The 23,743-nt window shown below is 46.1% G+C and overlaps 1 protein-coding gene across 1 annotated transcript in view; it reads left to right on the top strand.

Annotated features, from left to right (window-relative positions):
- Window positions 1-7,796: 7,796 nt before the first annotated feature.
- The window catches only part of ANKRD6 (ankyrin repeat domain 6), a 170,616-nt gene continuing 154,669 nt past the window's right edge, over window positions 7,797-23,743 (top strand). The window contains exon 1 of the mRNA XM_026654154.2: window positions 7,797-7,884. The gene's annotated coding sequence lies outside the window, so the exon portion shown is untranslated. The remainder of the gene's footprint in view (window positions 7,885-23,743) is intronic.

Below are 23,743 nucleotides of genomic sequence, written 5' to 3'. Positions count from 1 at the left end.
CCCCCTGTCACTCACAGACAGGCACTGCCACACCGAGCTGTGCCCCAGGCAGTCACACCCACAGCCTCCCCCTGTCACTCACAGACAGGCACTGCCACACCGAGCTGTGCCCCAGGTGGCAGCCAGTCACACCCACAGCCTCCCCCCATTACTCACAGACAGGCACTGCCATACTGTGCTGTGTGTCCCAGGCCACTCACACCCACAGCCTCCCCCTGTCACTCGCAGACAGGCACTGCCACACTGCACATGTCACTGAGCTGTGCCCCAGACCAGTCACACCCACAGCAGACTCTCCCACCCCCACCTCCTCATCTATCATGGGCAGACACTGCCACATCCTGCACACTGACCTGTGCCCCAGACCAGTCACACCCAGGCCAGAGCCTACCCCGTCATTCACAGAAAGGCACTGCCACACTGCACACCAAGTCATGCCCCAGACCACCCATTCACACAGCCTACCCCCATCGTTCAGATACAGGCACCAGGGCCGTACCTAGACATTTTGGTGCAGCCCCCACACAGGGAGGGCATCCCCAGGCCTCCACGGCGGGGTGTGTGGCCCCCAGGCCTCCGTGGGGGGGACGGGGGGACGGCAGGAGCAGGCTTGGAGGGCAGGGGGGAAACTGCCTCCAGATCGAGCCAGCAGAGTGGAGCGGGTTGGGGCCAGGTCGCTCCACTTCCTGCCACCGGTGATTGCAGGGCAGGCCCGACCCCACACTCCCAGGGCAGCGGGAAGTGGAGTAACCCGGGCCCAACCCACTCCACTCTACTCCCCTGGCTCCCAGAATTGGGACTTGGGGGATGGGGGAACCGCCCCCCAGCACTCACCGGCGGTGCGGCTGGGAGCTGGCAGAGCTGAGCGAGCTGGGGCCTGGTCACTCCACTTCCCGCCGCCTGGTGAGTGCAGGGCGTGCCCGACTCCTGCTGCAGTCCCCCGGGATGTAGTTTGGGAAGGGTGGAGTGGGGGCGGAGCAGGGGTGGGAAAGGGCGGGGGCAGAGCAGGGGCAGGCGCTTTGGGAAAGAGCAGGGCTGGCTCCAGCTTTTCTGCCGCCCCAAGCATTTATACACATGGGCACTCAAACATGAAGGCACAGACACAATTAGTGATACCATAGTGCCATAGCAGCATAGGGGAAAATCTCCCACCTACAGCCTCACCTCAAGACAACCCCTGCCTTTCCTATAGGTCCTCATCTGGGCTAAACGTCCAGTATCTAGATCTGGGACTGGTGAATCTAGGTGTACACCTTTTATAAGTAGCAGGGTGAACAGTTAGGGCTCAAATGGGCAGAAGAATCCTAATATGGATTAATGGCCATTAAACCCCAGGTGCCTGGCAGAGGACCCTCTTTAGACAATGTCAGGAGCCACATAGCCAAATTAGCAGGCACTGCGGGACAGATGCAGCACCCTTCAGCCTTGGCTCTCCTCTGGGTAAAGTTTGCGGTATCCCAGAGCATGCATCCTGCTACTATGCACCACAGGTTGCACGTTAAACTATTCTGTGTGGACAATCTACTGGTACCAACAGTTTCCACCCTCCCATCATCATTCATCAAACCCTTACAAAAAGACTCATGACGTGAGTTTCCCATTAGGCCTGAGAAGCTAAAAGCTGGTAGTCAACAATCTCCACATGAGCGGTCTAGGTGTGATGGTTGCATGATTCTCGCTCGGTGATGGAAACAGAGGTCCTACTTAGGCAACTAGGCCTCACTTGCCTCAATCCAAGGAGGCCCCTATAAAAGTTGGGGGTAAAAAAGGCTCGCCTCTCACCGACTCCTGGCTGGTTTCCCACAATCATCAGGATCTCCATTTTAAGTGAGAGAAACAATTTTAAAAACGGACAGAAACTGACAATTGGATGCTGGATCGTTCTCACACTACTTGGCTCAATGGAAAATTGAGCCTGTAGAAGAACTGCAATTGTATAAAAAGAGGTATACAGGTATCAAATAGATATTGCTGACTTATCTGAGACTAGACTAAATGACAGTGGTACACTTAGAGAAAAATAATACACTTTCTACTGGTCAGGCTACAAGGCAGATCAAAACATCAGCCTACACAGGGTAGGTTTCGCAATAGCAAACTCCATCGCTAATAAACTACCACAGCAACCTATGTCAATATCTGAGCTCCTAATGACATTGCAGATACTTTTGTCCCACAACAACTTTCTGACAATAACAAGCACCTATGCCCCAACACTACTTGCTCCTGAAGAAATGAAGACTCAGTTCTACAGCCAGTTGAGTGACACTCTCACTCAAGCTGCTGAGAATATAGTTAATTTCCAGTTGAATGACTTCCCAATCCTGTAAGCATATTTCAGCAAATTTCTGATGTAGTAGAAACTCCGAGTCTTGAGGTTCAATGGCAGTGCAAATCTGCTTGGTCCACATTCACAGCTGACCAAACCCTTCCATTCAGCAATATGTAGGGGTAATCATTAGCAGAAACATCTCTCTGGCATAGATTCCCAGATCTCCTTCACAGGACTGGAAAGCCACCTCTCTTTTCCATTCTGGTACCTTGAAAACCGCTATGTTCTCCAGATGTTGCCCAGCCTTTAAAGAAGAGATTGCAAACTGGTAACATAGCCCCTGGAAGGAACTGCCAACCCCCCCGCCCCGACCCCCTTGAGACACTATAAAAACTTTACATTTGAAAAACATAAGTACATTTATCGCACCATTATTTGCCTCTGCTCCTTCCTCATGGGCTGCAAAAGTTGTCTGAGAACCAAGGAAAGTTTAACAGTCACATCCTGGAATGCTGACAAGTAACAAAATTGTAACCTTTTACAGCATAGTTATGTTATGTCGGGGGATTACTCAGTTACTTCTAAAGAAAAGCTTCTCTTTGAATCAGCAGGTCCTTTGGCTCCTGAGAGGGAAACCATTCTGCCAGGAGGGCAGGAGCAGCACCCCACACACAGTGGAGGCAAATGGAGAAGGATGCTGGAAGACCTGCTCAGAGGGATAGACAAGAGGAACTAGCAGCAGTCTTAGCTCCTCAAGACATGGGAGGATTGGGCTCTTCAGCAGGAAGAGACACTGATGAACCAATTAACAGCGCAGGAGCCACACCATAAGGAACAGGACGATGCCCACAAGGAAAAGGAGCATTCCCTAATGAAGAGGCTCATAGAACTGGTAGCCAAATGAATTCAGGGTCTCTCTGCTTCTGAGGCCACTGCACCTGTCTGTAAACTGTCACCCCCTCTTCCTTCTCCTGCTGCCACACAGGATGCGGCTGAGCATAAAGTATGGAGCCCCATATGTACATGCCAATGTTTCATCATATGCTTTTCCAGCAGCTGTATAAGGACTGTGATGGGTTGGATCACAGAAACCCCCTTGGGAGCTGCCACCCAATGAGCAAAGACTACCCCTGCTCCTGTTTTCCCTGCCAGCTCAGGACTCCAGCACCCTGTCTTGCTGAGCCAGACACTCCAGTCCGCTCCAACACAGACCCAGGGTCTGAATCACTTGCCCCAAAGCTGCAAGTTTACCTGAAGACAGCTCACAGAAGTTTGCTTGTCTTTAGCACTTAGATGCCCAACTCCCAATGGGGTCTAAACCCAGATAAATCCGTTTTACCCTGTATAAAGCTTATGCAGAGTAAACTCATAAATTGTTCGCCCTCTATAACACTGATAGAGAAATATGCACAGTTATTTGCTCCCCCAGGTATTAATACATACTCTGAGTAAATTACTAAATAAAAAGTGATTTTATTAAATACAGAAAATAGGATTTAAGTGGTTCCAAGTAGTAACAGACAGAACAAAGTAAGTCACCAAGCAAAATAAAATAAAAAGCGCAAATCTATGTCTAATCAAACTAAATACAGATAATCTCACCCTCAGAGATGCTTCAGTAAGCTTTTTCTCAGACTGGACACCTTCCAGGCCTGGGCACAATTCTTTCCCCTGGTACAGCTCTTGTTGCAGCTCAGGTGATAGCTAGGGGATTCTTCATGATGGCTCCTCTCTCCCTCTGTTCTCTTCCACCCCTTTATACAGGGCCGGCTCTAGGATTTTTGCCGCCCAAGGCAAAAACAATTTTGGCCGCGCCCTCCCCTCCCCCGTTTTTTAATTACCCCACCCCCGGCCCCGCCTCAACTCCGCCCCTTCCCTGCCTCCTCCCCCCAGCCTCTCAAGCCTAGGAGGGAGGGGGAGAAGCGGCGCCCGCGCTGCGGCCACTCGGAGTCTCCCCCTCCCTCCCAGGTTTGAGAGCCTGGGAGGGAGGGGGAGACTCCGAGTGGCAGCGGCGCGCGAAACGGCTGTTTTGCGTGCCGCGGCTGCTCGGGATCTCCCCCTCCCTCCCAGGCTTGAGAGCCTGGGAGGGAGGGCGAGTAGCGGTGCGCGAGCGGCAGCAGCGGAGGTGAGCTAGGGCGGCCGGGGCACATTTTTAGGGGCGGCATTCTGGCGCCGGCCATGCCGCCCCTAAAAATGTGCTGCCCCAAGCACCAGCTTGTTTTGCTGGTGCCTAGAGCCGGCCCTGCCTTTATATATCTTTTGCATAAGGCGGAAACCCTTTGTCCCTCTGGGTTTCCACCCCCCCTCACTGGAAAAGCACCAGGTTAAAGATGGATTCCAGTTCAGGTGACATGATCACATGTCACTGCAAGACTTCATTGCCCACTTGCCAGCACACACATATACAGGAAGACTAACAGGTAAACACAGCCATTTGCAGACAATGGTCCTTGTTAATGGGAGTCATCAAAATTCCAAACCATCATTAATGGCCCACACTTTACATAATTACAATAGACCCTCAGAGTTATATTTCATATTTCTAGTTTTAGATACAAGAGTGGTACATTTATACAAATCGGATGATCACACTCAGTAGATTATAAGCTTTGTAATGATACCTTACAAGAGACCTTTTGCATGAAGCATATCCCAGTTATGTTATATTCACTTACCATATTTTTCTAAAACTATCCCAGTTACATTATATTCACTTATTATCATGTTTTTATAAGATCATATAGACTGCACAACGTCACACCCCATATGTACATGCCAATGTTCCATCATATGCTTTTCCAGCAGCTGGATAAGGTGTAAAGATGTCCCTCAGCACGGTCATATATCATCTTCTGTCTCCTTGCTGTGCCGAGATTTCCCTTGCTCGCTGGGGACTAAGACCAGTGTGCACAGTTTGTAAACCAGACTTGTTCTGAGCCCACTCAAGACAGAAGCACTCCTCTTTACTCTCACAAATGTTATGGAATGTGGAGCATGCAATGATTATACAAACCAGCGTTGTCCAATTGGCATCCAGATGGGATAGGAAGCGCCAAAAAGATTTCAGCATGCTCCATGACTATTTTGCAGCTACTGAGTTTATAACTGAAGTCTCTTTTTCCAGGGTAAATGATGTTGGGTATAGTTTAATGAGCCAAAGCAGGAATGGGTATGCAGTGTCCCCAAAAATAACAATTGGTACAGACACACTGTAGAGAACCATATCCTTTCTGTGGAATAAAGTCCCTTCTTCAAGTACAATCCTGATCTCTTCAACATCTTGAATCTGCCTCTAAATCTGTCCACTAAACTTTGCAGAATGAGCAAATAGTAATCTTTTCGGTTCACATACTCACTTGCCCTTTTTTTGTGAACAAAGTATTGGGATGTGTGTGCCATTGATAGCCCCAGAAAAGTTCAGAAACCTCATCTCCTCAAATCCAGCTATTATTTCTGCAACTTTGATTATTGCCACACCCATAAGTAGATCACAGTGCTAACTACCTCACAAACCTGCACAACCACAATGCTGACAGTGGATTTTCCAATCCCCAAGTGGTTTGCAATGGACATTTACCTGTCTGGTATTGCCAGCTTCCAAAGGGCAAGAGCAACCTGCTCCTGCACAGGTATGGCTTCCCTGAATCAAATGTTCTGTCACTGGGAGTTTGGCACAAGCTCCTCACACAGCTCCAGGAAGATCTCTTTCCTCATTTGGAAGTTCTGAAGCCACTGCTGATCACCCCAGGTTTCCAAAACTCTGTGATCTCATGACCCCATACTGGTTCTCTTGTATCCAAAGAGACGATCCATCCAAGAGCAGACTGTGGCAACACCAGCATTTACTATATCTGTACCATATGAGCTGAATGAATTGTCATTGACCCTCCAGGTCAGCCATCTTCAACATGTCATAAAAATCTGTTCAAATTCTATCCAGCATCTCTCTGATTACCTACTCCACTGCATAACCATTTGTCCTATGACAAGGAGCAGAAGCAGAACCACATCATCCCATTGCTCCATGTCTTCCACCCAGTTTGGCAGGGAATAACAGTGAGGGGCGATGTGATCAGGAACTACCATTGACCAATGTGTGAAGGTGGGGGACAGTACTAACAATGCACAACAAACTAGTTCCTAAAGTGTCTCCCTCTGAGGCATAAAACCTGGCATATCACTCCTGAAATGGTAGCGCTAACATTGCGTAACAACAGTGCAGTGTGGATGAAGGTATATGTGTGTACATAGCATCATGCCTGTGTCCAGCTGTGATAGGGTGTCCACCCCACACAAAACCTAAAGGGTTAAGGTGGCCAGATGGTCAATTAATCAGCTATACTGCACCTGGGGGGAGGAACCAGGGAGTGGGGACTAATTAGGGACAAGGCTCAGCTGGACAGGAATAGGAGGGGCCTGTATAAAGCCCAGTAGCAGTGAACAGGACAGTGTGAGCCTGCAGCAGTTGTTCTCAGGGGGAGAGAGAGCGGGCAAGGTGGGAAGCAGCCAGGGCTGGTGCCAGGCACCAGCTTACCAAGCAGGTGCATGGGGTGGCCACTTTGGAGAGGGGCGGCATGTCTAGCTGTTCGGCGGCAATTCGATGGATGGTCCCTCACTCCTGCTCGGAGTGAAGGACCTCCCGCCGAATTGCCGATGTAGATTGCGATCGTGGCTTTTTTGTTTGGCTGCTTGGGGTGGCCAAAACCCTGGAGCCGGCCCTGGAAGCAGCCCAGGGATACACCAGTAAGGTTCAGGATTGTGCAGACCTTGTTGTAGGGTCCCTGGTCTGGGTTTCCCTGCCAGCCCCTGGGGAAGTGGCACCCTTAAGGGGCAGTGAATGAGAAGACTGCCTGAGACAGTGGGTCCTGAGAGATGGAGAAAGCATTGTCCCCACCCCCAAAAGGGGAAACTACAGTGAACTGGCTGGTGGGCCAAGCCATGAAGAGGGAGCAGTGGAGTCCCAAGGAGAGTGACTGAGTGCAATTGCAGAAAGGGGTGTTGGCCTGGCAGAGCTAATCCCCAGACACAATCAGGAGTGACTAATGCACTCCAGGACACCAGCACAGCGTGTGTGTATGGGGAGCATGCCTGAGCATGTACATGGGCTGGTAACTGTGTTCATGTGTGCCAGTGTAGACATAGCTGCAGATCCTCTATTATAAGTCTGGGGTGGTGGATTTAGCTGGTTAAGAAACTCTTCCATTTCCCAACCCTTTTTTTTCGGTTGAAATTTCTTTTTTCTTCTCCCCTTCCCCCCCCCCCCCCCAAAGCCATGGTTGTGGTCAGTGGGTCCCCACTCTTCCGCCCCGCAAGTCTATGAGAGCCACCTCCTCCAGCCCACCCTCTGCGGCGGCCTTTGTCCTTGCCCGCTACGGCCGCTGGGTGTCGCTGCTGCAGAAAGCAATGGGGAGGGGGGGCTAGTTACCTGCGGAGGGAATCTGAGCAAGAGCTCGCAGGAACTTCACGCCGTCCCGAGGGAGCTGCGAGGAGCAAGCGGAGAGGTCCCCGAGGAGGGCGGGGAGGAGGCAGGAAACCCCCCTTGCACGGCCTGGCCGCATTGGACACGCAGGCGGGGCTAGCGCACCGCCGACTCCCGGGAGCCAGAGGAAAAGGTAGGACCTTTTATTGTGCGCCCCCCCCCCCCTTTACTAGCTAAGAGTGACTCCTTCTGCGGGGGGGACCTTTCCCCAGCAGGGGCTGGGCTGAGTGACCGGCGTGTGGTGGCCCTGCTAGCTCGGCAGGTGTCTGCATTACTCCTCTGCTAACGGAGCTGGACTGCAGCCTAATCCCCCGCCCGCCTTGCACGGGACTTGGTCCTCGCTTGTAAACAAGCGGAGGGCGTGGGGCGCTGGGCGTTAATGCAGCAGCGGCTCGGTCCCTCCGTCCCTCCCTCCAGGGCTGCTTTTTCCTCAGCACGACCTGGGGAGCGAGGAGCAGCTAGACTGGCTCCGTCTCCGTCCCCTCCCCGGGAGAGCGGCCGGAGAGCCGCGTCCCTTCCTTGGGGAAGGCGGGAGTTAGTTTCCGTGTCGCAGGGAGAACCCGGTCTCGACTCCCCCGGGGGCGAAGTTCTGCAGTGGTGACTCGAGCCCCGCTCCCAGTGGCTCTATTGGGAGTTGGAGTTGAGTCAGGAGGACTGCAGGATTGGGCCCCAGGTGGCTGCATTCTCCTTCATCTGAGACAGCAGCGATGGGAGGTGCCCCCCGAGGTGCTCCTTGTAAACAGGCAGTCAGGACACAAAGGTGCCTCTTCATGGTAGCTGGACACCCATCTACGCCCTCCAGCCCCGCAGGAAGATAGTTTGGTGATTCTTCCCCCCTCCCCCTCTTCTCTGGCACTGTGTCTGGTAAATACTCTGTGCTGTAGATGTAGTATTTGCTACTACACCATGTTTTATCAGCCCCGCTCATTATGAAAGCCCTTATTTTCAGGAGTTTGCGTCAGTCATAGCAGTGTTTGGTTTGGGATGTGATTTAGGCTGCCTGGAGGCATGGAACAAAATTAAAGGTTGATATGAACTGTGAGGGAGGTTTTCCTACTGGATGTTATAAGTAAGTGTTTGGATGGGAGTGAGCTTGGAGCCAGTTGATGCTTAATATCATAAAACTGTTTGTTTTACGCCAGGGATATGACAGAGTGAGGCTTTACCATCTGCAATGTTTAAATAGTAACATAATTTTGGATGCATTTCCTCACTAAGTCCTGATCCTGCAACTGGATCTCTGAAGGTGAGTGACCGTGATGCCTGTGCAAAGTCCTCATGAAGTCACCACAGAGATAGAGGAGGTTTGTCTGTGTGGGTCTGATTGCAGGATCAGGGCTTAAGTGGCTTTAATGTCAGCATTTCAAGCTTTTATAGTGACTTCTATTCAGAAATGGAAATCTGGCCCAAAGTCACCCTTCCTTTTCTTGACATCTAATAAAAACTGACAAATGTTTCCATTTGTTTATTACATGTAGTAACTGCTCCCATGGATTTAACACCTTGTGATTACAGTATGTTCAGCTATAACTGGATATATGCTGTTTCCATCAATGGATGATCTGGAGTGCCATTGGCTTGCAGCAGTCATTTTATTGCCAACACTAACATAGTAAACATTTAGCATACTGTGAGTTAGTGTAGGCATTAGAGCAGGAAGCATTGGCTGAGTTCCATCTTAAAGAGTATCCATATTTCAAGTTATTTGTGAATGGATTATTTAGATTTATATAAAATGGCTTATAATCATTCACAGACAACACTTGACAGTGCATGTAGGTTGGTGCTGAATTTGCTTCCTTCTGAAGGAAAGTGATGGTGGGGGGCAGATAAAAAACAATTTCAATAAGTATCTTGCAGAAAGGAAGATCAGTGTGTTTCACTCCAGTTACCTGTAGAGCTATTCAGATGTTGATGAATGTACATATTGGTCTTTAATAGACAGAAGCCCCTTGAATTACAGTAAATCAGTTTATCTTCAAAGAGGGAAGAATGTGCCAATGGCTGTGATATATTCCACAGAAGAGCAGACTTAACACATACATGATGGTGGTCTGTTTTAGGCCCAGATCCTAAGAAGGTTGCATCTGGGTGGAGTGCCATTTACTTACTATACATTGCTTGTGGCACCTTAGAGACTAACAGATTTATTTGGGCATAAGCTTTCATGGGCTATAACCCACTTCATCAGATGCATGTATAAATGCAGTGGACAGGTATAAATATACAGCACATGAAAAGATGGGAGTTATCTTACCAAGGGGGGAGGATGTCAGTGCTAACGAGGCCAATTCAATCAGGGTGGATGTGGCCCATTCCCAACAGTTGACAAGAAGGTGCGAGTATCAACAGAGGGAAAATTACTTTTTGTAGTGACCCAGCCACTCCCAGTCTTTATTCAGGCCTAATTTGATGGTGCAAATTAATTCCAGCTCTGCAGTTTTTCATTGAAGTCTGTTTTTGAAGGTTTTTGTTGACGAATAGCCACTTTTAAGTCTGTTATTGAGTGTCCAGGGAGATTGAAGTGCTTTCCTACTGGTTTTTGAATGTTACAATTCTTGATGTCTGATTTGTGTCCATTTATTCTTTTACGTAGAGACTGGACAGTCTCTATGTACATGGGAGAGGGGCATTGCTGGCACATGATGGCATATATCACATTGGTAGATGTGCAGGTGAAGAAGCCCCTGATGGTGTGGCTGATGTGGCTTGAATAGATATGCAGACGGAGTTGGCAATGGGGTTTGTTGCAGGGATTGCTTCCTGGGTTAGTGTTTCTGTTGTGTGGTGTGTAGTTGCTGTTGAATATTTGCTTCAGGTTGGGAGGCTGTCTGTAAGCAAGGACTGGCCTGTCTCCCAGGGTCTGTGAGAGTGAGGGATCGTCCGCCAGGTTAGGTTGTAGATCCTTGATGATTCATAGATTCTAGGACTGGAAGGGACCTCGAGAGGTCATCGAGTCCAGTCCCCTGCCCTCATGGCAGGACCAAATACTGTCTAGACGCTGGATGCGCTGGAGAGGTTTTAGTTGGGGGCTGTAGGTGATGGCTAGTGGCGTTCTGTTACTTTCTTTGTTGGGCCTGTCCTATAGTAGGTGACTTTTGGGTACCCTTCTGGCTCTGTCAGTCTGTTTCTTCACTTCCCCAGGTGGGTATTGGCCTCGTTAGCACTACAAAAAGTAATTTCCCCTCTGTTGATATTTACCCCTTCTTGTCAACTGTTGGGAATGGGCCACATCCACCCTGATTGAATTGGCCTCGTTAGCACTGACCCCCCACTTGGTAAAGCAACTCCCATTTTTTCATGTGCTGTATATTTATACCTGCCCACTGTATTTTTCATTCCATGCATCTGATGAAGTGGGTTATAGCCCACTAAAGCTTATACCCAAATAAATTTATTAGGGCTTGTCTACACTACCCGCCAGATCGGTGGGTAGCGATCGATCCAGTGGGGGTTGATTTATCACATCTAGTAGAGACGCAATAAATCAACCGCTGAGCACTCTCCCGTCGACTCCAGTACTCCACCAGAACGAGAAGCGCAAGTGGAGTCGACGGGAGAGCATCAGCTGTCGACTTACTGCAGTGAAGACACTGCAGTAAGTAGATCTAAGTATGTCAACTTCAGCTGCGCTATTCATATAGCTGAAGTTTCGTCTCTTAGATCGACCCTGCACGGTAGTGTAGACAAGCCCTTAATTTCTAAGGTGCCATAAGGACTCCTCGTTGTTTTTGCTGATACAGACTAACACGACTACCCCTCTGAAACCTATACATTGCTTGATTTCAATGTGACTCTGTGTGGGAATAACAGTACATCAGGGCATCACCTTTTACAAGGTCACAGCCCAAGTACTGACAAGACTAATCACTTAAATTCATAACTTTGCTAGATACTAAAAATTGTGGGCTGAATAGAGAGAGACTGGATTTATGGCTTAATACAACAATCTATAACCCACTATCAACCCCTCCTTTCTTTCCTCCCTATGACAGGAGGGGTGTTAATGGGTCACTTAACACACATTTAAGCCCCTTCATTTTCAGTTTTACAAAACATATTTATTTTTTTTCTGACCTTTAGCCTACTTTTGTATCATTCAAATATATAGAAAAATAACTTGTTTTATTAGGAAAATACAATACTTTGCATGAGATATATGTATTATGATGATACATTTGTCTGTGTGTGTATATGCAAAGCTGCCTGTTGAAGTAAGGCTATGTATTAGTCTAGAAGATACCCACACTAAACAAACAGGCACGCACATCAGCTCTGAAGTGCATGTGCATCTGAACATACTGATGAATCTCACGCCCACCACATACACATTTCAAGCTGTTAGCAGATAATGGTTTAAAGATTTGACACACTAAAATGAGAAGAAAATGAAAATCTGTATCAGAATACATTTCAGAACACAAGGAAGTATTCAAAAGGTTTTTTAAAAAAACAGGAAAAAAGGATGAAGTTGAGTATATGAGTTGCAAATGATGTGTCCCAATTATTAAATGTAAATATTTATAGGCTAATAGTTCTAAGTCTAAAACAGTAAACTGTTTATGCAAATGAAAAGTTTTATTTGGGGATTAGAGAGATTGTTTTCTTAAACTCAGAGGTGGCATTGTGTTTTGAGTTCTGTTTTAGTTCTGCAGCAAACCACATTGATGAACGGAATTAAAAGTATTAATCTACTGAGTACTCTTTTCTCCTGTCTTCCTGCCCACCAAAATAAACCCCAATATTTACCCATAAAATATTAATATTTTTGCACTGATTTTCACCTGTTTTTGTGGTAATAAACACTGATAAATCCTGGGAAAAATAAAATAAAAACTGAAAATGAAGGGCCCTACACATATTTCGAAGGACCATTCAAGGTAAACTATGTATGCTAAACAATCTATTCCATCTTCTATTTAGCTGTGACACTACGTTTCCCAGACCTGAAGAAGATCTATGTGTAAGCTTGTCTCTCACCAGTAGAAGTTGGTCCAATAAAATACATTCTCACCCATCTTGCCTGAAAACGTGGCACTGACACTGCTACAACAACACTGCATAAGACTAATTATGGTCTTTCTAAAAACAAACAAAGCTTTACTAGATACTTCTCTATGTATGATAATGGCTTAGATCCTTCAGACTATACACAGGCAACACCGAAGGTCTGAATCTAGTATGCCTAATTCAAGGTTAGGCCATGTCTACACTAGCGAATTTACAGTGGCACACCTGTACCAGTGCAGCTGTGCTGCTGTAAGATCACTTGTGTAGCTGCTCTATGCCGATGGGAGAGAGCTCTCCCAATGACATTATAAAACCACCTAAATGAGTGGCAGTAGCTATGTCAGGGAGAGAAGCTCTCCCGCTGACAGCACTGTGAGCACTTATATCGGTGTAACTTATGTTGCTCGGGGGTGGAATATTCACACCCCTGAGCGATGTAAGTGTTGCTGATATAGGTTGGTGTGTGGACATAGCCTAACTCAGTAAAATAGAAACAATAATGTTTATCGACTTTGTGGGGATGTTGTGACACTTAATTGAACAACTTTGAAATCCTTGAATGCAAAATAAGTGAGTGCTAAATTTTTATTTATTTCTATTCTATTCAAATCTTCAATTCCTTATTTTTCCATCAACAATGAGGACTTCAGATGAACTTCCAGAGAGCCTGTAGCTATATCTTTCCTTAGAGGTATATCAGATTAACATCTAGCCAGAGGCAATACTTTATTTAAAACCACAAATGAGATGCCTTATTTCACTTGTGGAATGAGCCTACTGATATTTCCTTTGTACGGATAAATGGATTGTAATTCCTCTGGGCAAATAAAAATGGAAATAAGTAATTTTAATTCTCTATATTTATGGGAGGGGAAGGAGAAGGCATATGTGTGGCTTGTCCAAAATCACCCAGCCCTGACGAGAAGAAATATAATTGCAGCTGGAAGAGAGTGGGCAGTAGCAAAGTAGGTGTATGCTGGCGGACTAACTGTGCACCAAAGAACATTCTCCACAGGATTCAAGTCCCTCTTTCTTCAGGGCTTCAGTTTACATGTCACTGGCATCAGCTGGGAAGAAGCTGATTAAGCACAGGTGTGAGCCAACTCTCCTTAAAGGAGGCAAAAATATACATGTTCTCTGGCTCCAAGAGTTATTTGAAGACATTTTACAACCAAGTCCTAGATAGTGTGGATATGTTCATACAAGATATACTGTGTAAGCTGTGTGTAGAACTATTTGAATAATTACACAAAATTTATCATACTCAGCTGCCTGGGGTTAGCTATTGAACACCTCCACTGCTTTAGTGCCAAAGTGAAATAAATAAAACAGGACTGACATGCATATGTTATATGTGAAGCTAATTTACATTACAAGCCAGAATTTGCTGGAATTCACATGGAATTAAAATTAGTTTTGTGCCTCTCTTGTGTTTGGCTCCAGTGAAACTCAAGCTAAAACTTAAAGCCAAGGATGAGTTATCACATGAGATGGAACAGAAATTCTGAAACAACTGCATTTATTGCTGAAATCTGTTTAATTCTTTAAAATGTTCTTAATCTTCAGAATCTATTAGGAGTTAATGATACAGAACAAAACACTGAAGTCTTTGTTTTCACTTACTTAGTGTTTAAAGGCTTAATATTCTAAGGAGTGGCTGAGACAGAAATGAATAATAGTGAAAGCCCTTGACATCTAAGATGGTTTGCACATTATAGCAAAATACTTAGTTGAAGTTTGGTTTGCCTCCCTAAAATTAATACTTTGAGGGAAATATACTTTTTCAGCCACCAAGTTAAATTAAAAATAAAACTTGTTAAAGCAACTAATGACTTTGACATTTTCTACAGGAATTAAATCTGATATTTTATTGGGATTAGGCCAAGCTATCTTGATGTTAGTATGAAAAGAAATACTTCACTTTCTGCCTGTTGAAATCCGTATCATTCCTTTTATTAGCCAGTTGCTATCGATCTTGCAATAATCAAAGAATGACTTAGAACTTTTATTCGAGTTCATATGTAATGCATTTAGTAACTGAAACTTTAGGTACTATGCAGTGAAAATATGCATGACCAGGAATTTTGGCTCTAGCTTTATAATTTTGTGTAATATAGTAATAAAAAAAAGTGTTATCCATATAAAATTGGTATTTTCTAATTATTGGTGCCCAGCACAGTGGGATAAAGAGAATACAAATACAGATTAACTTTGTGTCTTAAACTAATTAACCTCTGCTTAGAAAATGTCATTGTTCCTGAAAGTTTTTATAGCTTCTAATTATGGTGATACCAGGAGACAAATTCTGTTCCCAACTCTGTCACTGACTTACTATTGCCCTTGCACAAATTACTTCAACCATCTGGGTTTTGTGAATTGTGAAAGTGTTGTTGTTACCATCTTTTTTGATGGTTGCTGAATTGCAACATGGTGAATTTAATTCATAAACATTTGAAGTTAGAGATTAATGCTTGAAACCATTTGAAATTTGGGACTTTTTTTTGCTGTTCCTAATAATAAAACTATTCTCCTCATCTTGCTGTTCTCTGTGATGATCTGCACTGGACACCCAGAACTGTAAGCCACTGTTGCCCCTCTGCTTTAGCACCAAATGTGAGTTTTACTGGAGATTAGACTCTCTGTGTCAGCTCCCTTCCTCTTTGCGTCACTCACAACTTCTTCTTCAAGAGTCTGCCCATGTTTGTTACCTGCAAGGCAAGGTAATCAGTGAACCCAGTTCCTGAGTTCCCCAGAGGGGTATGTGTGTGTGTATGTCTGTCTGTCTCTCTCTCTCTCATGTCCAGTCCCTCATGGGACACTCACAGAAGGTTTATAGTAAAACTAAGAATAAGTTTTTATTAACAAAGAACAGGGATTTAAGTGATACTAAATGAGGAAAAGACAGGCTTGTTTACATACAAAAAATGCTTTCTAGTGCCTAAAACTTAATTATAGCATGTTATAGTTGCCATTTGTCACTTACAGCAAGTTATCAGCAGTTCCTGCCCTTCAGGCTGAGGGGGGCCATTCTTCCTATGCTCAGAGGGGGCTGTTCCCTTTGTCCCCTGTATGATGGATAATTAGAAATGTCCTTTTTCCTCCCCTTCATATTTTCTCACGTCCATTATCTTGTCTCAAGAGCCAGGAAGACTTCCCAGGAGTGCAGACGTGGACACCGGCTATGCTCACTAAATTGTTTCCTCTGTTGCTTCTTAGCTTGGTTATTTTGTTTACCTTTATATGTAATTGTACTTTAATTGTCCTCAACCTGTAATCAAGCCTGTCAGACAGGTAAATCCACATTCCTTTGTCTAGGGATGACTGCATTTATGCACTACCTCCAAGGTGTATTTTAAGAAAATATTTCCAGTACACATACCTAATTCTTTATACATAACCCATACGTCTATCACACGATTTTTTTGGGACCAGCATGTCACCACTTTACATATGATACCTTACATGACACCCTTTAGATACATATTATGACAACGTGGGATAGCGAGTGCATCCAAGTTACTGTATAGTGGACCCTCTGCCAGTTGACACTGAGGAGCTCTTAGGGGCATAATCTCTCACTTGATTACTGTAACAAACTCTTTTCCAGCTTCCTCCTTTTCTTTTCTTGTCCCCCTCCAGTCTGTCTAGTTATTGCCTCCAAAACAACTGTTAAGAGAACATTAAGGTTGCAAAGTGAAGCACTCAAAGGTAAAGATGTGCCAGAATTAAGCTTGTAGGACCACTGCCTCATTTGTTGCAGAAGTTGAAAGGGGTAAAGTGAGTGAGGCAGTGGTTTGCAGGAAGAGAGAGGATGCTCTTGTAGTTAAGGCATAGAATGGTGCTTTGGAGAAGTGGATTGTATCCCTTCCACTGAGTCCCCCTGGGATGCTAGTCAAGTTAATTAAACCAAATTTTTCATAGGTGGCCACTAACTTTCTCCTCACTTTCTGGAAGCACAGCTTGAGGTCCTAGGGTCTGATTTGCTGAAGTGTGGAGCGCTCCCAGCTGCAACTGAAATCATTGGGAGCCATACTTTAAACACACAAAGCTATATAATACTAAGTGCTCTGAGTACTCAAGCCATAGGCATCTAAAATTGGGCACCCAAAATTAGTAGATACTTTTGACAATGTTTCTGTGCCTCAGCTCTCCTTCTGTAAAATGGGATAACAATACCACCTCACTTAACAGGGATTTTGTGAACATCGTATTTATGAGGCACTCAGCTGCTGTAGTGATGGGCACCATAGAAAAGCCTTAGTGCCGAGGAAGATGGAGGAGATATTTATATAGTCTACCTTGTTTTGGATGTCCATGTTGAAAGGATGGCCCTGCTTTCTAGCCTGGACATAGTGCTATGAAAATTCCATTGTAATGAATCTGTGGAACTTAACACTAAGAATAGGAAAATGTATCCTGAAAATATCCTTTCTTCAAGTAATAAGTTGCACAGATCTGGCCTACCTTGGAGACAAAGTGATCATCTAGCAAAGAGATGGAAAGTTAACATTTTAGTGGCACATGACAGCCAATTCCAAGGATTTGGGTTTGTTGTCATTAGGTGGTAGAAACTGTTGTGTTTCTCAAAATATATTTATCACAATCTGTAATTTTTAAAAAGTAGATCTGAATTATCCTTTGAAAATTCTCAACTGGGACGTCAGGAGGTAGAACTGACAAGTCTGGTTCTACCCCACAAGCTGCAAACAGACTGAAGTTTGCATTGTAATGGATCTGTGGATCAGCATAGTTCAAGGATATTTTCAGGTAATTACAGATCAGTTTTCCTATTCTAGGCAGAACAATCTTCACACACAAACATCTACAGCATGGGTTCTTTTTATCACAGGCACATATGCTGCTCTGCCTATTTCCCCAGTTCTTGTGAGAGTTAAGAATGTAAGGTGTTGAAACATTTTTTGTCCTTCTACATTTCTCTGGAAGAATTATTGTACATTTCAAGTACACTGCTTTGGTGTGGGGACAGGGTTTTTTTGTTTTGTTTTGGTTTTTTTACACTAAAGAGTGCCCCCCTGGTGAACTGCAATTTGAGGTATAGGAGCTTTCCCTGAAGGATCTTGGAAACAATGTGGTACTCTTGTCCCTGCAACATGACCAGAGGGAAAGGAGGAGGCTGTGTTCATTGAGGGAGGGAGTTGGGTGCATTTCTTCAAATGTGACACATGAAACATGGAAGGGGAAGCTGGAGGCAGAAGGCCACCGGCTGTGTTGAAAGACCAGAAAGGGGCCAAGGTACCAGTACAGTTTGTGGGAGGGATGGAAAGTGTCCAAGTGTCGTGTGAAGAGCCATACCTTGTCTCCAACAGTAATTGGAGGATTGACTTGACAATGGCAGTTGGCGGAGTGCTTATAGTCCTTCCTGGTAGCATCCAACTGGGCTTTCAGTTCCTCCTGGATGTGGTGGAGGTGTTGAAGCAGGTTGAAGGCTGTGGGGATGTAGGAAGTCGGTTGTAGGGATGGGTGGAATTGGGTGAAAGCTATAGTTAGAAAAGAAGGGGCTCTAGCAGGTGAATTTGTGATCAGAGTTGTTACACGCGAATTCTGCAAAGGTAAAAGTAGGATCCAGTCATCCTGGTGATAATTAATAAAAACACAAATATTGCTCCAAAATTTGACACACCCATTCTGACTGTCCATGCACCTGGGGGTGATATGTTGTGGAGGTTGCAGGCTAAGTTCCCTATAAGCTGCGCAGCAGCCTTCTTAGGGCCGTGCAGGCGCTCAGGGAACACGCCTGGGGATGGGACACCCCTCTCCCAGCCCCAGCCTAGCCTGGCCCCCAACCTGCCACAGCCAGCACGCCCCTCCTCTGGCCCCAAATCTGCCAGGGCGGCCTGGCCCAGGCTGCGGGTGGGGCGGCCGCGGACCCGGCCCGGCCCTGTCAGAGGAGGGGTGTCTATCCTGCAGCCCTAGCCCCGGAGCTGCCACGGCAGGGAGAGGTGCTTACCTGCCCAGCCCAGGTGCTGCTGCAGGGAGAGAGCGAGCTGGGGTGAGCCCTCTCTCCCTGCTGTAGCCCCAGAGCACTCTACTGCATCCCAAACCCCTCATTCCCAGCCCCACTCCAGAGCCTGCACCCCCAGCTGGAGCCCTCCACCCCAACCCTCTGCCCCAGCCCTGAGCTCCCACCCACACTCCGAACCCCTTAGCCCCACCCCCACCACATGAATTTTGTTATGTGCACCAATATGGAGGTGATGTGTGGGAAAAATTAGAGGGAACACTGGTTGCAGGTAGACATCCAAGAGCTGGAATAGGTCTTGGCAGAAGGGGGAGGAGATGTGACAATTGGGTCTCAAATTTACCCAAATTGTGAGCTTAATTGTAAAAAGTATGAAAAAGTTCATAAGATATTACAGTGACCTATAATAACAAAAGTTGATGGGAAAAAGTGTAAAAGGGAGACAGAAAAATTAAAATTAGTCTAAACTAAAAAGGTCTACTGATATGATTGAAGGACTGTGTTGAAATTATGCTTATTTCAAAACAGGAGATGTGGAGCCAGAAGTTAATGAGCCAAAATTGATATGTTGGATATTAAGCCTAAATAGTGGACAATATAATGAGGGGATGGGCTGTTCCCTTTTTGGGTCCTTAAAAGAAAGATTTTGTGGGGATGTGATGGGTTCCTCCTGGGGTGCCACCTGGAAGTGGGGTACCACTGAGTCCCCTGACCCACCAGCTGGGGCTCTCTCACATTGTGCAGCTGTGACAAGCTGCAGAGCCCTCCAGCCTGCACTTTCACCAGCATACATACAGGTGTATGGACACACCAAGCTGCAGTTACATGCAGGCTCTCTGACCAGCTCCTGCATAGGAAGGCTACAGCTAAGGCAACTCCTAGCTGTTCAGGCACGTACCCCCTCTGAAGTATAAACCCAGAATTACACCGTCTTGTGCTGCACAAGGAACTGTACAGTGTAAACTTATAAAGTTCACCCCTTCCCTCAATGTGGAGAGGAATATGCAACAACTTTTGCCCCTAAACTATGACCCCATACACTTCACGCCAACTGATTGGTTTATATAAAGAAAAAACAAAATTATTAACTATAAAAGATAGATTTTAAGTGATTATATGGCATAGCAAACAGATCAAAACAGATTACCTAGCAAATAAACAAAAAACACAAACTAAGACCAATAGATTGGATATGAATTAGCAGATTCTCACCCTAAGAAATGATACAAGCAGGCTGAAGATTCTTAAGGGGCAAACTGCACTTGCTTTACAGCTTGGAATCCCTAAGTGTTTCATTCACATGCTAGAAATCCCTTTAGCCTGGGTACAGCCCTTCCCCCAGTTCAGCCTTTGTTCCTCAGGTGTTTCCAGGAGTCTTCTTGTGTGGGGAGTGAAGAACCCCAGATGTCATTCCTGGCCTTGTATAGCTTTTGCATAGGGCGGGAACCCTTTGTTTCAAAGCTTGGTTCCCAGACCAGTCTGTGGAAGAATACTTACATCCCAAGATGGAGTCCAGCATCATGTGATTTGATCACATGTCCTTGTAGGGTCATAGCAGCCATTACTCACAGGCTGTTTGGAGTGTTCTCAAGAAGGCTTATCCCCAAGTGGGAGACAAGCTTTCCCTAAGGCCTATTTTTTTTTCCTAATGGCCCATTCCTCTGAATAGGCTCTTCCCCACCCACTACCTAGACAGAAAACATCTTGTCTAGTGGGCATTACCCAGGTGTAACTACATTTGAAATACAGATACATAGTCAATATTCATAACTTCAGATAAAGAATTGATACATGCATGCAAATAGGATAATCATATTCAGCAAATCATAACTTTTCCAATGACACCTCACATGACTTATCTTGCATGAAATGCATCAGAATTATGCTATAATGATACAATAATATCACTGTGAAGAATATGGGGTGCAGTGTCACAGGGGAAAACCTCAAAAGAACAAAACGAAGAACAGACTTAGGCTACTTAGGCTTCCCCATCATGACGGCTGTGCCTGCTGTGTTCTGGGACACAGGGCCGTCTCTCAGGATCAGGATGATGATGCCCTGGGCCAGAGGCATTTTAACCCCTATCAGCTCCAGCTGAATCACCAATACCACCTGGGATGACAACTACTACCATGCTGCTGTGCTGAAGCTGCCCACCCACACCTGGTGCACCTGGCGCGGAGGGGCAGGGCCCTGGGTTGTTTCTGGGGCAAGCCCAGCCCTTGCACTGTATCAGGGTTGGGTGCAGCCTTACTACTGAGTCCGTATCCGGGGTGGAGTTCTCGCCCACACACTCAGTCTAACAGATTGCCATATTTGGAGTCAAGAAGGAATTTCCCCCTGCATCAGCTTGGCAGAGACCTGGGGGGGGGGGGGTTGCCTTCCTCTGCAGAATGGGACACTGGTCACTTGCAGGTTTAAACTAGTGTAAATGGTGGATTCTTTGTAATTTGAAGTCTTTAAACCATAATTTGAGGACTTCAGTAACTCAGCCAGAGGTTAGGTGCCTGAGAGCATGGATGAGGTTCCGTGGTCTGCAAGGTGCAGGAGGTCAGACTAGATCAGCGGTTCTCAAACTAAAGGGTGGGCCTCTCCAGGGAGGTGTGAGTTGTGTGCCTTTTTTTTTTTTTTAAAGAGCTCCGGCTGTCAGTCCTGGGTGGCTGGGGCTTGTGCAGCATGGCTGTGCACACCTAGGAGGTGGGCGAATGGAATAAAGGGGACAGCTGTAGTCCAACCACCCCAGGGCTGACACCAGAACCCCACCTTTGGGCTCTCCTTTCCCCTGCCCACCCCTCAATCCCTCACCAGGAGGCAGCAGTGGGGCTCCAGCTGTCAGCCCTGGGGTGGCAGCAGCAGAAGTAAGGGTGGCAAAGAGAACAAGGGATACTGTTATAATTAAAGCCTTAATTATTACTTTACATTTCAAATCTTTTAACTGTTTTCCCTTTTCTGTGTCTTTAATAAAAGGTTTTAAAAGATTTTTAATGGCGTGTTTGCCATGTGCTAAGCTGGCTGAGTTCTTTTGTATATCAAGTCCAAGACCTTGTTGAACACTGTTGTTGGACAGTGACTGGATTATGTCAACACCTTTAGCCCGTATATTCAACCTAAATTAATACAACAGAGACTAACGTTGTTAGTTAGTTGGCCGCAGTTAAACGTGATGTTGGGGGGTAATCTGTGGAGCTTTGGCCAGCAGCTCCTTGTCGTAGATCTCATATTTTTTTTCCTGAGGTGTGATAGAGTGTGTTCCCTACACTTGCCCTGAAGAGGTTAATGAAGGCCCAAGAAGCCAATTAACCTATTAGGTTGCAAATTCTGGGAATTAAGGCTGAGAGGAAAGCCTTAGTTAGGGGAGCTCACTTATGCAGGAACAAGTGGGGCTTCTAGAAAACCAGGGAGCTGAGAACAGAAAGGGGCTGCATGGAAATATTCTACAGTCACTCTCTGGGGGAAGGGAGGTGTGTTTGGGGCTATAGAAATTAGTCTGCAGTTACTCCCTCGGAGGAGAGAGTTTGGGCTGGCACACCTGTGGACCCAGATGGAGTAGGCTCAGGGAAAAGGCAGCAAGGTTCAGGGTGGTGGAGACCTTGTCTGCTAATTAGATGGTTCCTGAGCTGAAACCCTGAATCAAGGGTGGGCCCGGTTTCCCCTACCAGCCATTGTGGAAGTGGTTGTGGCACCATAGGGGCAGTGAATGAGAAGATTGCTGGCAAGGAAGGATTCTGGAATGGGAAAACCCACATAGTGACCTGGCCAAAGGGCCAAGTCAAGAAGGATCACACTAAGTCACAGAGCGGCAATAGGGCGTGCAGTGAGCAGCAGAAGCGGGCCTCGGACCTGGAAAGAGCTACTCCCCAGAGTGGCCAGGAGGAAGTGGTGAGTGGATCCTGTGACATGTTGGTATTAGCTTCTTTGAATAAAATGCACAGGGATGGAGAACATTAGGTGAGCACTGCTATTGTGATAGCAAGACCCTTATTGCATAATTGGACGCATCTGCCTTGATGGCGAAAGGGATGGGCATGTCTGGGTGTATTAAGATGCGTGCTGAGGTGAAGACCTTCTTCAGTTGTTCAAAAGCCAGTTGGGCTGCCAACATCTAGACGGGGCAGAGTTGTGTTGGCGGCAGAGGCAGAGTTGGGTAACGGGAATACCACTCTGGAAAATTCTGTGATGAATTTACAATAGAAATTAACAAACCCCAGGATCCACTGGACGTCCTGGATGGCTTTCTGTGTAGCCCAGTCTATGATGATGGAGACCTTCCGGGGCTTCATACTAATCCCATCAGGCAAGATGACATAACCCAGGAAGTTGGTGGTGTGGTCAAACTCATACTTTTCAGGTTTTGCACATAAGCCATTTGCCCTGAGGCACTCCACTACCTGTTGGATGTGTGGTTGTCCAGTGTCGGGTTTTTGGAGAAGCTGAGAATATCATCCAAGTAGATTACAACAAATTGGTCTAGAATGTCCTTAAAAATGCCATTCACAAAGTGTTGGAATGTAGCCAGGGCAATGGAAAGGTCAAAGGTATTCATAGTGGCTGTATTGGTGTGGAACATTGTCTTACTTCCTGGCTGTGAGCCAGGTTGTATGCTTCGCACAGGTTGAGCTTGGTGAAAAATTTAGCTGAGCTGACCTGTTCCAGAAGTTCATTAATCAGCAGGAGAGGGTACTTGGTTTTAATGGTAATGTTATTCAAGGCCTCACCAGGAGAGCCCAGGGTGACCAGACAGCAAGTGTGAAAAATTGGGACAGAGGGTGGGGAGTAATAGGAGCCTATATAAGAAAAAGACCCAAAAATCAGCATTCTCCCTATAAAATCGGGACATCTGGTCACCCTAGGAGAGCCTGACTAAAATAGCTTTGCATGGTAAACAATCTTAATGTGCTTTCTTAATGGAAATGTTGAATAGAGACATACCTGCAACTGCACAATACATTACAATAACTGGATTAGTTAACAGGATAAAAATAAAATCTAAGCTCTCATT

Source organism: Terrapene carolina, unplaced genomic scaffold (genome assembly GCF_002925995.2).
Source record: "Terrapene carolina triunguis isolate 2854851 unplaced genomic scaffold, T_m_triunguis-2.0 Scaffold42, whole genome shotgun sequence".
NCBI lineage: Eukaryota > Metazoa > Chordata > Testudines > Emydidae > Terrapene > Terrapene triunguis.
This window is presented reverse-complemented; position numbering and strand designations above follow the sequence as displayed.